The sequence below is a fragment of the Neovison vison genome, chromosome 10 (genome assembly GCF_020171115.1).
Source record: "Neovison vison isolate M4711 chromosome 10, ASM_NN_V1, whole genome shotgun sequence".
NCBI lineage: Eukaryota > Metazoa > Chordata > Mammalia > Carnivora > Mustelidae > Neogale > Neogale vison.
Window position 1 is genome coordinate 18991951 of NC_058100.1, and position 15688 is coordinate 19007638.

Genomic DNA, 15688 nt, shown 5'->3' on the forward strand with positions numbered 1-15688 from the left:
GCAAAAAATCTGACAATTGGATTGCATGGTTGTGGCACAATTTGAAAGTAATATCAAAAACCAGGAGGATGTGAGATATGAGAGATAAAATACTAAATATGCTTCCTACTGAGTATTCAAATCAAATGTGTTTTAAACACAAAATGAACCCATAAAATTCCATTTTAATTTTCTTCCAACCATAGAAGCTGGAGAAAAGCTGTGCTGTAGTTTGAATATGCTGAAATTAGTCACTGCAGAGGCTAAGATGTAAAACAAGTGATCTGGAAACACCCATTATTGAGAGACATCTTTAAACAATGAAAAGTAAGATACATATGACATTTCAAGTGTTACTACTAACATTGACTCCTTGCAACTAAGATAGTCACAGTACAAGGAAATTAAAAAAAAAACCTCTTGCAATGTTGAAAGGCTATTAATATATTCTTCAGACACATCGCAACAACCTGATATTTCTCAACGTATCTATTTCTCATTAATAAATTTTACTGCTTTAAGATTTCAGCAAATGTTCTAAGGTTTGGGTTTCAGAAATTCCAGGTGCTTTTAATTATTCAGTGTATGGAAAATATTATAGGGAATCCTGGATGGCTCAGTTCTTAAGTGTCTGCCTTCAGCTCAGGTCATGATTCCAGGGTCCTGGGATCGAGCCCTGCATCGGGCTCCCTGCTCAGCGGAGAGCCTGCTTCTCCATCTCCCACTCCCCCCTGCTTGTGTTTCCTCTCTCGCTGTATCTCTCTCTGTCAAATGAATAAATAAAATGTTTTTAAAAAAAAGAAAAGAAAAGAAAATATTATAGTAAGCCTCTACTGGAAAAAATACATCAGTCATTGGATAAATATTAGTATCATTCAAAAAATGTTGATGAACATCCATTATATTTGTTTTAAGGAAATGTTATTATTAGTCAAGAAATACTCACTGAAAGGCACCTGGCTGGTCCAGTCAGCAGAGCACGTGACTCTTGAGTTCAAGCCATATGTTGGGCATAGAACTTATTTAAAAAAAAAAAATTCATTTAACATCTACTCTGTTAAAGAAAATTACACAGAACCAAAATTTAGAGAGTTAATAGAGAAGATAAATTTTATAAATAAATGTTTACAAAGAAGAATATTTTGTGCTGCATCACTGTCTTTGTATATTTATAATAGGAAAAATAAGTGTGATTGCACACAAGACAGTTAATAAACATGAATTTCTGGCAGCTATTTCTAAACCCAGACTTAGAGATACACCAAAAAGAGAAGGAATTGTATGTATATAAAACTGCAGTAAACATCATTAGGAAACTCCATGGACTGAGAAAACTTGGAGAAGTGACAACGGAGTAAAAGAACAAGGAGGAAGAGGAGGACCAAAACCAATGGGAATGGGTTGGCTGGGAGTTCTGGGTATATTCTTCTCTTTATTCTATATTGCCCTGGGTAAATCAATACCCACCTGTCAGAACTATGAATTAAGTATTTTTGTGGTAGTTTAAAATATATCCACAATTTTCTTGATGTTCTTAGCATCAAAAGGCAAAGTCTAATTTCCTTCTTCTTAAATATGACCGAACTCAAGTGACTGACTTCAGACTATGCAGTAGTGTGAAGTCATGATGTGCGACTTCAGAAACTAGGGCAAAAAAGTCTGGGGCTTCCTCTATCTTCGATTGCTTTCTCTGGGGAAAGCTGTTATGTCATGGGGATAGACAAATAGCCTCTGGATAGGTTCAATTAGCAGGTATCTGAGGCACCTGCTAACAGCCAGTGACGATCTGAGGCCTTTTGCCTATATGTGAGCAAGCCATTTAAGCAGATCATTTAATCCCACTAACATCCTGCCTATAAACAAGTGAGATACTCTGAGCCAGAAGCACATTTTCAAATGTTCTTGAATTCCCCAGCCACAGAAATCCTGAGAAGCTCATTACTTTTAAGCCACTAAGTTTTGGGATAATTTGCTACACAACGATAGATAACTATTTTCCTTTACCTTACTGAATCAGGAGCTCTCCTTAAATGATATCATTATGACCAAACCTTATCATTATCATGGACAGATACTTTTCCAATGTATTTTGCTCTTTTGACTTTGTCATCTGTTTTCTGGTATCTGTCATCAAAAAGTCTCTTGAAGTTGAGTATACTGAATATTTGCATTTTTTTTTTTTTAAATTTGAGGGCTTCTATGTATTGTCCTGGGTAAAATGGAACAGAATTCAGTGGAATAGCTTAGGACAGATAAGAAGTAAGAGAGAGGTAGAGGGCACAAGTTTCAAGTTGTGATTTGGAGTCACTTAAAAGAGAAATAGGTGTAAAGTTTTTGAATTTTCATGGAAATTGGATATGAGTCTTTCAAGGAAGGCACTTCTTTTAAAAAGTTCATTATACCAATCAAAAAATGAAGTCTATTAACATCACTGGATGTTTATGATATATTTTACCACTAATCCATTCAAATGAACAGTGTTACTGATATCAAACTTTCCTTGACATTACAACTGTAATTCTAAATTATCTTTGATAAAGGTATGCAATCTAGACAGATAACACATAGAGTTACACTGCCAGTAAATGAAAAAAGCAGGTGTCTGGGCCAGATGACTTAGACCTTAGCATCTGACAAAGTTCAGGAGATGTGTTGCTTGTCACAACTCCCGTTTCCATTCACAATCTAACAGTTCACTTTCTCCAATGGTAGAACTAAGAGATTTTCCACTTCCAGTGAAAAGGAGGATTAAAGAATCTCTTTCAGCTGTATTTTATCTTGAACAGAACAAACATGGCTGAAGAAAGTTCCTATGTGCTTTTGTTTTTGATACCTTATTTAATTTTTTATAAGGATGGAATAAATATTTATGTTTTTATTTCAAAATATTACATGTAAAATACAAATATCCTTTTCTTGTTACAAACAAATCTCATATCTACCTTTCAAAAGAATAAAGGGAAACCTAGGTTTCTGTCTTTTGAGACTTTGTAAGTCCTGAGCTTATTTTTTTTTTCTATGTGCCTATCCAATTCACAGACTCAGTTCAAGAATTCCTACTAGGGTAGATCACATACCTGCAGGCTTCTTGCAATGAAACACTACATTTCTACAAAGTCGGGCATTTTTATTTCTTTATTAATTTATTTTCTTCGAAGCTTGAACAGAAGCAAAAAAAATAATATTCTAGTATTATTTTTTGGCATACATAGATCCTCTCCTTAAAGGTCATCTGAAAGTCAGTGGGCAAGATAGATAGATCAAGTCAGAGTAGCATACTAATAAGTGCCAGGATGAACAAAACAAGTGTTAGGGAGTTGAACTTTGGACCACTGGATTTTTGCAGGTTTTTTTTTTTTTTTTTTAAAGATTCTTTGGTTCCTGAACAGATTAACAAATTCCCCTTGCCTTGAGTTTATTGATAGAAAGAGATAAAGGAAAAGCAACTGGACTTTGTAGCCCACTTGTTAACTCAGAAGGCTTGCACTTGAGTTATGTCCATTCTCCTGAACCACTTTTTTTTTTATCTTTTATTCATACTGGAGTGGCAGAATCTGATTGAGAAGCCCAGAGCAATTCATGCCCAGGCAAGTCAGAGGACATAAGTAAACACATAGGAAGCTTTCTTGGTGAAGGAGTTAGAAAAGCTATGATCTTTCTTAGGTCAATATTACCAGTCTAGTGAGAAGTTCAGAGTGATAATAATACTGACTGAAACAAATGGAAAGACCAAAGTGGAAAACAAGGTAAATGTAAGCACACTTTGTAAAAAAGTAGTCCTAAGTAAATACGCACAACAGTGGTAAAACATAAAGAAAACATGTGCTATACTTTTGAGTTCCACAAACTTTAGAAAAAAGCAGAACAGGGAAAATTCGTTGGGTCATAGCACTCTACCAGCATCCAAAAGCTGTACATTCTAGACCAACACCAGACCATCATGATATTGATTACATATGTTCTACAAAAGTGTTTATAATTCTCAATATTTTTTTATTTTTAAAGATTTTATTTATTTTTTTGACAGAGAGAGAGAGCATGCACGTGCATAAGCAAGAGGAGCAGCAGCCAGAGAGAGGCTGAGAAGGAGGCTTCCCACCGAGCAGGGAGCCCAATGAGGGGCTCAATTCCAGGACCCTGGGATCATGACCCGAGCTGAAGTCAGATGCCTAATCAATTGAATCACCCAGGTGCCCCTCTCAATACTTTTTTCTTACTGAGTTTTCCTTTTTCAGGAAAATTGTCATCAGCATGTAGTCCCAGAATTGGGAACTTCACCAAGCTTTCAGGAAAGCTTGGGTTTCTTGTAAATAGATGGTCTTCATTTTTATTATGAAGCTATTCAATATAAGCCAGTAGAAAGATTTATTCTTTTTTTTTTCAATTTATTTATTTTCAGAAAAACAGTATTCATTATTTTTTCACCACACCCAGTGCTCCATGCAAGCTGTGCCCTCTATAATACCCACCACCTGGTACCCCAACCTCCAACCCCGAAAGATTTATTCTTTAATATTGGCCTTCTAGAATAGACTTCTTCAAACAATTATAGATCATAGCCTAGAAATAGATGATGCTACATAACCTGACTTGGTTGTGTGGGGTAGAAAAGAAAGTCATTTGAAATAAACTGGGAGTTAGTTCCAAAGTAATTTTTGGAAAGATACGCTTATATGTTCCTTAGTTCAAGAGTCTTTAGAAACTGAGTCTCCGTATGGAGATTCCTGCTGGTTCTGTACCAATGTCTCAGTCATGGAATTGGAAGATTCCTCTCATACAGTTTCAAAAGCATCCCAAGGCAAAGTTTATCTTTTGAAGGATGACTTATCCAACACTATACCTGTCCATTTATTTAGGAACTGCATCTGAGAGACTGATATTAAAAACTAAAAAGATCAGATGGAAAAACAGTTCTTGTAATAGTCTAACTGGTTTTTGATGTTTGATCACCAACAACTTCTAAGCCTCACCCCCTCTCTTTTCTCTTCTCCTCCATGTCCTCCCATCTTCAACACTAGTCGGGGATTTAAGCAATGCAAGCCCCTGCCCACAGACAGAACCCAGCCCCATCCCCTAATCACACTAAAACTTCAAGTCAGATTCCTTTTCCTGTCTTCTCAAACAATCGTTGGACCAGCTTGAGAGGTCCGCCTTGTTCTCCATAGAAAACCTTATCATGTAAGCAATAAACCTTTCATGCTATCTTGGGGTGTGTGTGTGTGTGTGTGTGTGTAACATGAAGTTTTAATATCTGAACTAAATTTTGGGTGAGGATCCATCCTGTCCCTGTGGGATAGTCACAGAGTTAATAATGTTAGCAAAAAAGTAGCTTTTCGTTAAGGATATGTCTTTCAAATCTAATCAATTAATTCCTAAAGGAGGTTTATAATTTGTAGGAGACAAAATAAACTTGGTATTTGGAAGACTGATGAATAGAAATCAGAGCTCAGATCTATTGTGAAACTTGCCTCATCACTCCAGTCAGAGAGATGCTCATATTTAGGTCAAGAGTCCTCAGGAGTTTAAACTCTTCTGAATGGTGGCAAGGGTTTCCTTATTGGATTTCACAGGGGCTACCAAAATTGAAGGTTGCTTACTCTCCCAAACATCACTAGAACAATCTGTTAATTAAAAAGTCTATTGTGACATGTGAGAACACTTTTTTTTTTTTAAGATTTACTTATTTCTTTCAGAGATAGATAGATAGAGAGAGAGAGAGAAAAAAAGAGTGTGGGGACAAGCAGAGGGAGAGAATCTCAAGCTAACTCCCCGCAGAGCAAGGAGCCTAAGGTGGGGTTTGATTCCAGGACTCCAAGATCATGACCTGAGACAAAATCAAGAGACCAACGCCTAATCTAACTCAGGCACTCTGGAGAGAACACTATCTTGATAGTCATGTACATATGAATAATCTGGCTAAGACTATAAAATACATATCTATGGCATTGCTAGATAGATGACAGAGAGAGACAGAGAAAGGGATATGAAGTAGATACAGATAGAGATGACTAAAGCTGTATGTTGGAAAGAAATTGTTATTAACAAATAATATTTTTCTTAATTTTCTCTCATGCTATCTAATGTCTCATCTGTAATTTAGTATTTCCTAGTCAACAACTTTTCCTTTTCTCCTTTTGCATTTTTTTTTTCCAGATCTCAATTAGCCAGAGGTGAGTTAGTCATACAATTCAGTTCCAGGTTCATTTTTTTTTTTTTTTTGCTTTAATGAGGTATAATTTAAAATTGTATATATTTAACATGTACAATGTCGTGTTTTGATATAAGTTTACCTTGTGTAATGATTACCACAATCAAGCTAATTAACATATCCATTATTACAGAGCTCTTAAAAGCTTCCTTTTACTTGAGGTACCTGAATGATTCTATATAACCACATTCTTAAGGTACTTAGTACCCTTCAGCATTTGAATTTTTGTCAACCTGATAAAGATAAAGTATCTCAGTATTGAATTTATTTCCATTTTCCTCTGAATACTGATGATTTTGAGAAATTCATCATATAGTAGTGTTTCAAATTTCTTCTCAAAGTTTTCTGTTATTTTTATCATTTTTTATATTCAATTTTGACAGTGGACATACACTAATTATTAGGTTCATCATGAAATAAAACAAACATTGTGATACCTTAAATTGAAGGTTTTACCATTTAATGATATTCTCACATATTTTGGAGAGTTAGAAAATGTCTTCTAAGATGGAAGTGCTTCTCTGTTTTGCTCTTCAAAAAAAGAGATTCTAACCTTTAAATGGCAAAGTTTCAGCTGTCAAAATATATGCTGAGATGTTGGTGCCCTATTAACCTAGAACGAAAATAATTGCCATTGGCTCAAGAGCAACAGCAGGAAGTGTGGGTCGCCCTTCTAGCACCTTTGACTTTCTACAGTAAAGTAAGAGGCAAAAAACCTATGTGGACCTTAAATATGAAATGACTATGTTATTGATATTTCACTTCTAAGAGAAACAGAAAAGAACTTTAAAAGTACATTCATAAAACAAGTTTTAAAAAAATGTTTAAGCAATATGTTTCTCTATTATTTTCATCTCACAGTAAAAAAGTATTAGCATTTTTATGATCAATTTGTTTAAAAGAACAAATCCATAGGCTAATATTTTAGAAGCCATATATGCAACATACAGAATGAACTTAATTTTTCCTTGTGTAACTTATGTATATACACTTGTATATACAAGTGCATAATAATATAATTATTATTGATTATTGATTATAATATTATTCATATAATAATCATTGATTAAAAATCAACTATATTGATTATAAGTATTATTGGCATACTGATAATTGATTAGCATAATAATTTTAATATTCTCTGTGATCTCGTTATCAAATAATGCATGAGCAAAGGCCACAAATGGTTTTAATAATTCATACTCTATTTACACAATAGTAAGTCAGTGGATTAACCTACTTGGTTTTGTAGAATTAACCCAGTCAGGGGTTTTAAAGCACTAATAGTAACTCATTTTTTTCTGCCAGTAATAATAATTTTGTTATCATTAGATGGTTCAGCTGTTGGAACATAAACAAGGGGTAGTTTTCTTTGCAAGACTTCTTAACAATTTCAAATTATGCCTGATTTACAATGTGGTTCCTAAATTTTAATAGTTATAATTTAATTTTGGTAATTTTCTGTGAAAATTGAAAAATCTGGAAATTAAATGTTCAAAGGTTTGAAATAACTTTTTACACTCTTATCCTCCATTAGAATACAAATTTATTTTCACAGGACTATTAATTAGGAGAGGTAGCATATATGATTTTACATTTGTCACCTAGGATAATTCCTAATAAATAGTAGACATTCAATAAATAGTTGTTTTAATGAAGAAAAATAATAATGCCACACTGGAAAATATTTGGTTTCATCTATAATGTAATTGCATATTAAAATTTTAAAGAATTAAGTCTTATCACCTCTCAATTCCCAGGAAAGGTAAAACCTACTCAGAACTAAGGATTGCTCTATGAATGCACATCGTCACTTCAGAAATTGTAATTAAGTTTGCTGGTAGAGAATATTCATCATTATCTCCAACAGGAGTGCCAGGCACACGACCAAGATGCAATAAAACTCTAGTTCAGAATTCACTGGGCTAAAGTTTAGGGCAGGAAAGAAAGAGAATCCAGTTTGGAAAATAACTGAAAACTTTTTTTTTTTCTTCCCGTCTATTCTCATTTAAGACTCAGGTATTAAACATGGCAGTCCATGACTTTGGAAAGCCCAATGAGCAATATACATGCAGGAGTGTAGGCTCCAAGAACAATGGGAGAAGAAAATAATACAATTTCCTTGCATGCTTTCATTTCTCCTTTGTTCTAATCAAGAGAAGTTGACCTATGTGAATTCTTTATGGTAATATAAAGTGCCCAGGCAAACGGTAATACAAGATCATGGCACACTAAATTTGTATAAGACTTTTTTAAGATTGTTACCCCCTGAAATGTCTAGTTGGCATTATTTTAGCTGCAAATAACAAAAACTTATCTTACTTATCAAAATTAAAAATTAATATTTTTGTGAATAATACTAGACATCTCAAAAATTACAAGAGAGTAATTTGAATTAACAAGACTCAAGAATGAAATAAGTCTGGAATGCTCAAGTAAACTTGAGTGGAAGTGTTCATCTTACTTCCAATTGGTTGGCTATTGTAGAAGAAAAAGAAAGAAAAGTGTTGGTGAGGATGTGGAAAATCGGAACTTTCATGTACTGTTGGTGGGAAGGTAAAATTGTACAACCACTATGGGAAGCAGCAGGGTGGTTTTGGAAATAAATAAATAAATAAATAAAAATATAATTGCCATATGATCCAGTAACTCCACATCTAGGTAAGTGCTCAGAAGACTTTAAAGCAGTACCTCAAAGAAATACTTGTACACCTATGTTAATACAAGAATTAATGGTGGTTCCAGAGGCTAGAGAAATGGGAGAATTCAAAGCTATTGTTTAATGAGTACAGAGTTACAATTTTACAAAATGAAAAGAGGTCTGGAAATGGATGGTTATGATGGTTGGACAACATTGTGAATATATTTAATGCCACTGAACTGTACATTTAAAAATAGTTTAGGAGTGTCTAGGTGGTACAGTTGGTTAAGCATCTGACTCTTGGTTTGGCTCATGTCTGATCTCAGGGGTCATGAAAACAAGCCCCACGATAGGTTCTATGCTCAGTACAGAGGTCTGCTTAAGTTTCCCTCTCCTCCCTCCTTCTCCCTCTGCCCTACCCCTCTCTCTTTCTCAAATACATAAATAAATCTTTTGAAAAAATTAAAAATAGTTTAGGTGGTAGATTTTTTTGTTGTGTGTATTTTACAATAAAAACCAGGAAAAAAAGATTGATAATATTTTGCTGAAAAAAATATAAAAACATAAGAACATTAAAAAATATTTGATAATACTTAACATAATTTTAAGACAAAATTTTAGTAAAATAGATATAGAAGAGAATGTTTTAAATTAATAAAGACTGGGTAACAAACAGAGAAAACATTATACTTATTAAATATTGGAAGTGTTCTCACTGAGATTGGGAAAAAAAAAAAAAAGACAGGGGATGTCCATTATCTTCATGTTTATTCAAGTCAAATATTTCCTATAGGAAAAAGGAGTATAAAGCTGAGATATGAAGAAAAGATAGACTGTCGTTTTCATGGCTACAACTAGTTGTAAAAAGTATTAAAAGACTGAAAATCGGGACGCCTGGGTGGCTCAGTGGTTTAAGGCCTCTGCCTTTGGCTTGGGTCATGATCCTGGGGTCCTGGGATCGAGCCCCGCATTGGGCCCTCTGCTCAGCGGGGAGCCTGCTTCCTCCTCTCTCTCTGCCTGCCTCTCTGCCTACTTGTGATCTCTCGCTGTCAAATAAATAAATAAAATCTTAAAAAAAAAAATGACTGAAAATCTATTCAAGTTAATAAATCATTTTAGCAAGTTGTCTGGATAAAAATCAATCTGCAAAAAGTAGATGCAGTGTTATATACCAGTAACAATTAGAAAATGAATATATTATTTATCTTTCAATTATGAAAAAATATTAAAACCTAGCGATAAATGTTATAAAATGCATGCAAGATCTACATGTAGAGTTACAAAATATCATTTTTTAAAAAGATTTTATTAATTTATTTGAGATAACAGAGAGAACGCAAGCAGGGGAGGGGCTGGGAGAAGCAAGCTTTCCACTGAGCAAGAAGCCCAATGAGGAACTCAAGCCCAGGACCCTGGGATCATGACCTGAGTCAGCCGAAGGCTGACACTCAACGGTCTAAACCTCCTAGGAGCCCCTACAAGATATTAAGAGAAATTAAAAATAAAGACAAATAAAAAGAACTATACCATGTTCAATGTTTGGAAGATTGAACATTTCAAAATTGGGAAACATCCTTAGGTTGATATGTGAATTCATATAGATTATAGGGATTCAATGCAATCCCTATCATCATTCTATCAGGTCTTTTGTGATTTCTGTGTGTTTATATTGTGAACTGGCAAACAAAATAAAGATACAATGGAGGATAAGAATAAGGTTAGGGGAGGTATATTAGCCAGTCCCAAGACTTATTATATTTGCACAGTAATTAGAATGGTATAATACTTGTAGAGGGATATGTAAATAAACCTATGGAAAATATTTTAGCATAGAAACAGACACACCTACATATGTTGTTACCAGATTTATGAGAAAAAAAAAGGCATTGTAACACAGTGAAAAAGAATAATCTTTCCAATAAAAGTTATTGGATAATATGGCTATTTATATGCAAAGAGGGGAAAATATTGAATCTTATTATCTAGATTAGTACCTCACACTGTATTCAAAAACCAATGCCAGATGAATTGTAGACTTGACATGAAAGGGACATTAACAAATTATCTTCTAGAGATAATACAGGAGGATACCTTCATGAACTTTGCACAGGTAAGCTTTTCTTAAATGGGATACACCAACACTAACCCTGAACTAAAAATTAATGAATTTTGCTTCCTTATAATTAAGGAGGTCTGTTCATCAGAAGGCATTATTAAGAGAAGAAAAGGGAAAACCAAAGAATGGGAGATGATCGTCTAACTGCGTAAAACAACAAAGATTTGTATCAAGAATATATAATGAAAAAGTAGAAACCTGTCTGGTACTTGAAGAGTGAAAATCAACTTGGACTGAAAAAGAGAAAAAAAAGTATCCCTGCCATTAATCACACTGGGAGAACAGACACAGATAAAGTCAGCTGCAAAATTAACTAGATCTGTTGTTTTTCCAAGGTCATGAAGCAACTGTGAAATACCATAATGACCTCTTCTTTTAATGAATATTGCTTTCTTATCAATGACACTCTAGAGCCATTTTGCCAGTCCTATCAATTTCTGGTGATACCTAATTACTAAGCTGTCTTTGCCTTGTGACAGCTCCCAATCCCTAGTTGATCCCTACTTCCTAAACCCACCTCAAAAATACGGACCAATCTAGGATTGACTACTGCTTCCCTTAGACTCGAAGAATCATGTGGAAAAACCAAACCTTAGAAAAGATGCTTCCCTAATCTCTCTTATAGGGGCATTTTATAGTTCTCTTGAAGTTCTCTCCCTTGCATCAAAGTCTCACTTTGATAGGCTTCAGGCTTTTACCTGGTGGTCTTTGATTTATTAAGATTTATCTAATAATTATCAATAACAATAAGAAGAAGAAGAAAGGGGAGAAAAAGTAGTAGTGCAAGAAATAAAAGAAATTTTCATATGACCAGAAAGCAATGAAGAGTTGCTAAACATCATTATTCATAGGGAAGTCTAAAATAAATACACAGGATGCCTGGCTGACTCAGTCCATAGACTGAGTCTTAATTTGGGGTCATGAGTCCCAGCCCTACTTAGGATGTAAAGCTTACTTTAAATTTAAAAAAAAAAATTAAATTAAAAAAATAATAAAATAAATCCACAGAAAGATACAGCTATATCTTTTTGTATGTGTATGTATAGACATACATACATACAGCTCCCCAGAATAGCTAAGGTTTAAAAGCTGAGGATAAAGAGAGAACATGTGAAATAACTAGATCTACACACTGTTGGGAATGTAAATTGTTACAACCTTTTTGGAAAACTGAGGATCAGTATCTTTCAAAGAAAAATGTAGAGATACCCTACGGCCAAATAATTCTAATCCATGGTATACACCTAAAAGAGATCCATATATATGTGCAAAATACATAATACAAAACTATTTCCACAGCATAATTGATAAAAGCCTCAAACTGGAACAACCCAAATCCACAAGCAGAATGAGGAACAACAGTTTGGAATATTCATGCAATGGGAAACAACACAGGAAAAATAAAATGACCTACTGCTGCTTGAAACCTAAATGATGGCTTTTTCAAACACTTTACTGAGTAAGAAGAGATAAAAATAAGAATACCCAATGTATATAAAGTTCAACAGCAAATAAAGCATATTTATGGTGATAAATGTTGGATTTAACGATTGGGAGTAGCAAGCATGGCATACAGTTTGCTGATAATCTATAATCTGACCTTGGATGATGTGTTACTTATTTGGTGACAATTCTTTAAGCTATAAAATTTGAATTTGTACATTTAAAAATATTTTTGTTATATATTATAATTAAGCAAAAATTAAACTCAAAAAAGACTTAGAAACTGTTAATGGCCATTTTGCATTTGGATTAATAAGGTGTTTTGGAATTTCATACATTTTGGAAATTATACTGTTTTCTATTTATTCAAAATTTTCACTTTAATTTTCACTATTTATAGTATATATTTATATTAATAAGTATAATGTATAGAATTAGAGGTCAGCATGAAGTTTTCTAATCTACAAAGCACACAGATAGTCATTATTTTTTAAAGCTCTTATGATCAATTATCTAATAGTATTAAAGAGAATAGTAAACTTATGATATTTTACTATAATTCACTGCATCAGGAAATTATAAGGCAGAGTTCTAAAATACTAAGCTCTAAAGCATATCACCATAGCCATTAAATGTTTGTGAATCTGAAATTCAACTTAAAAATATTAAAATGTGTGTATATATTTAATTTCATGTACATGACAATAATTAATAGAATGAGAAAAAGAGAGTTCTGGTATACAAAATTAAGGAATTGAAATAATTCAATGTTTTATCCAAATTTGGTCGTAAAATTGAAAGGAATTCATTTTCATATTTTACAATACATAAATGTAATTTAGATGTCTTTCTCCCTTTCTCATTTAAAAACAAAGATTTTATACCAATCAACATGACCATATTCAATATCAAACTCTTTCTCCGATAATTTTTCATGTTGCTCATTTTATTCAACTAAACCATCAATCCAATGATGGGGTGATTTCACTACAGATGAAAATCACGAAGCTTGGAGAATAATGACAAAGATATAATATATCTTTGTTATTATTATATAATATATCTTTGTTATGTTATTATTATAAAGATATAATGACAAAGATATTTTACCAAATCCAACTCTAAATAATTTCGGAGACTAGATTTCTACCTGAGCAGTCTAATTTCAGAATCTGTGCATTTAATTGTTACACACTGCTGCTTCCCCTCCCATCCCTGAAATTTGTTATATTCCATACTTCGTATAATTAACTCAGAGGAAAAATCGTAACTGCTACTTTAAAAAATTCCCATGTAAGAAATGTCATCTACTATAATATCTTTTTTCTCATAATAAGAAGTAATGATTTATGGTTCCCATGACATTTACCTCATTATCAAATAAAACTGAACAATAATAAGCATGGCTTTAGGCAGGGAATGTTCTTTTTCTTTATGTTTATAATCACATTAAACATATTTTCAGCATCATTGCTCTACTTAGATTCTTCTCAAGCCTATATTTTTGAAGAATTAATTTCTAAATTTGAGTGGAATCTAATCATGAGGAAACCTTTTACATATTTTATAAAATATTTTTGAAATATATTATAAGACAATTAGAGAAATTTAATTGTTATCAATTAAGAAAAAATATATGTTCACTTTATATTAAAAATTAATTTTCATACATATACATTTTTTAATGTAGGCTAAAATTAATTAATTTTTTAATGTAGGCTAAAAATTAATTTTCATACAAAATACATTTTTTAATGTAGGCTAAAATAAAAATTATTTTAGATTAGCCTATATTAAAAATCGGAGATTTATTACTCAGGTCATTAACTTCTGTATACAACCTCAATTTCATTCGTTAATTTGATTATCTATGTATATTATTTTGCACACATTCTAATAATTACTATAACATATTGATGTGCATACTAATAACTAACGTATTTTAGAACATATTTTCTGAACTTTTTATGTGTATTGTTATATTTAATCATAAAAAGCTGCTGAGAGAATGTTTTCCAAAATCATAAACAATGAAACGCAAATGTTGAATTGCCTAAGAGCTAGGAATACCTAGAAAAGCATCATCCTAGAAATGAAATTGGCATTCTATAAAACTCAGTGGAAATCAGCAATAGTTCAATGCGTAAAATGATTACTCCTGTTCTAATGCAAGGATTGAACAACTTTAAGTCTTGAGTCGCATCACTTCTCCAACATTTGATCACACCAAAACATCACGCTGATGTATCGAGGATGCCACGGTGGATAATTCTACCAGTAGTTTTCCATACCACAAAGCTGCAACCGGCAATGTTTGAACCTTCACCCAATGGTTATAGCTTGGCAAGGCCTGATTAATAAGCTACCATGGTGGGTAAACTGGCACCCAGGGGTAAGGGGTTATTGCTTCCCTCGTCATGCAGCTTATGCTCTCATCAATCTAAGAGTCAATATTTAATTACGAAATAGGAAACCACAGGAATAAGATTCCTTGGTTTTTATTAACACTACTACTGTTGATGAAATCATTAAATAAAACACATTAGTAACTACAGCATTAATTCTATTGATAATGTATTTTCCTAATACATTTTGATTTATTTTCCCCATTAAATATTACAAACTTTTACTGACTAAAAAGTCCTCAAGAAAGCTTAATATATGTAAATCACATAGCTCATATTCTCACATACACATCATATTAGAGTGGAAAAAGAAAATAATTTAGAGTTATATTATAGGCACAACTATGACACCAAAATCATCAGTTTCTTATTTATAAAATAAAAATAAGCTTTACTATGTTGAAAAATAGACATAATTTATATAATTTAGCTGTCTACATCAGTCTTTAACATTTGGCAAATATTTGGTAAGTTACATTACATTATGTGTTCTAAATTATATGTTTTTATTAGTGATTATTGTTGCACATATGGTATTATTGGGTGAATATACGTGAGAATGAATAAATGAAAGTATAAACAGTTCAAATCGCATATTTCTTTTTTTTTTTTAAAGATTTTATTTATTTGACAGAGAGAGACACAGAGAGAGAGGGAACACAAGCAGTGGGAGTGGGAAAGGGAGAAACAGGTTTCCTGCCGAGCAGAGAGCCTGATACAGGATCGATCTCAGATCCTAGGATCAAGTATACATATTTCAAGTAAAAATAACATAAAATAGATGAGGAAACTTGAAGTTTCTAATGTAATCACTCTGTTTTAACGCAAACAATTCTGTCTTAAATATTTTAATACAATATTTCAGTTAACAGATTGGAAAATCACTAAGACACCTA